The following is a 1,810-nucleotide window of genomic DNA, read 5'->3' as shown; positions in this document are numbered from 1 at the left end:
ACCACCGCACCGTCGATGCTCGCGACAGTCATGCCGTGAGAGTGTGCACCGTGCACGCGACCGAGTAAGGCCACTCAGAGACATCCATTTCCCAGGCATATGCCCCCTACGCACTTTTGGTGGTGCACCCCGCACGAACAATCCCGCCTCGACCAGCCTGAACAATTCCCCTCTCGAAGGAAGGCCTCGGCCTTAATCGTCCACGACAAACAGCTCGACGAGGCATGAAGCACCCACGGGAGCCGGAGCACGACGATGCAGAGTCTCGGTTCACAGGAGCCTGGGAAGAACATCCCGTACGGAACCCTTTACCCGAAAACATCCGAACCGCACATGCTCGCGACAGTCCTGCCGTTAGAGAATGCACCGTGCACGCGACCGAGTAAGGCCACTCAGAGACATCCATTTCCCAGGTATATGCCCCCTACGCACTTTTGGTGGCGCAACTCGCACGAACAGTCCCACCTCGACCCCGTATACAAGCTTTTTTGCCTCGAAGAGTTCGTCGGAGACGAAGAAGCAACCTTCAGTGCAACCGTAGCACTCTTTTGTGCAACCGCCCAAACAACGCCCCCTCTACCCTCTGTCGAAACACTCGGCATTGCTGCTCCCTAAGGTGAGCTTCTCCTCATAGGCAATTCCGCTCTTATCCGGTCACGTTTGTGTGCCCGAATTTCGCAAGGCAACCTCCATGGGACATGGAAAAGACTCGAGAAGAGAGCTCGCTCACGGGAGAGAGAAGCCAAGGAGACCACGAGAGTGCTGAGAGTGGGACAGCGCTGAATAGGCGGGAGAAGCCTGCGCGTATAAACGGAGATATATATCCAATTGCAACGAAGGAACGTGCCAAAGATCGAGAACAATGGCAGAAATGCTAGTAACGTGCACTTCGGGACCAACGCATCACCGGAAGACAACCGCCAAACATCGAAAGAGTCGCGATGCTCCGCAACCTACGTGCAAAGCGGTCGCACACCGGGTAAGGGAGTGAGAGCCCCAAACATAGCTGGGCGAGGCGCTCACTCCGCTCTTTAATATCTCGTTAATACCGCCAAGGAAATGGCACAAGCACACACACACAAGCATCCTCGGAAGAGGACAGTTCGAGTGACAGGTCAAATCCAAGAGTTCCGAAGACTACCTCCAGGAACAATCGGGAACAAGACCGATTACAAGTCGTCGAGTCTGTTACTGGGCGAACACGAGATGCGCACAGGAAATCGATCAGCCCTCACAATGGCCCAAGGCCAGAGATCGGACTGCTACGATTTACCCCAACAATCATCGTGCCACTCTTCGCAGAGAGGTGATAGACGCCAACGAGCCCGCGCATAGCAATCGAGGTGTAAAAAGGGCGTTGAAGGCAGGAAGCCTGGACGAAAGAGGCTACGAGGTCACCTCGAAGCGGTCTAAGAATCGGGCGCACTTGGGGCGACTACCAGTGCCAACCCCTTATCCCGCGGTGCGTCCGACACACAGAAATTTCCAAGGCGGCCAAGGAGCCTCCCCGCATAGCAATCGGGGTGTGAGGTTACGGATGCAGCATTGATAGCAATCGAGGTGGGAGGCGAAGGATGCAGAAGTGAGAGCCGAGGGATGTAGCAGAGATAGCAATCGGGGTGTGTGATGCAGAAGAGATAGCAATCGAGGTGTGCGGTGGGAAGGGCCCAGCAGCCAGAATGCATGAAGCGACGGATGAAGCAGTGATGACAACCGGGCTGTGAGGAGAGGAGGGATGCAGCCAAGAAAGCAATCAGGGCTCGAGGCAAGGGATGCATCAAGGATAGCAATCATGTTGTGAGGCGAGATT

Source organism: Cryptomeria japonica, unplaced genomic scaffold (assembly GCF_030272615.1).
Source record: "Cryptomeria japonica unplaced genomic scaffold, Sugi_1.0 HiC_scaffold_374, whole genome shotgun sequence".
Classification (NCBI taxonomy): Eukaryota; Viridiplantae; Streptophyta; class Pinopsida; order Cupressales; family Cupressaceae; genus Cryptomeria; species Cryptomeria japonica.
The sequence above is the reverse complement of the archived record's forward strand: the minus strand, read 5'-3'. Positions refer to the sequence as shown.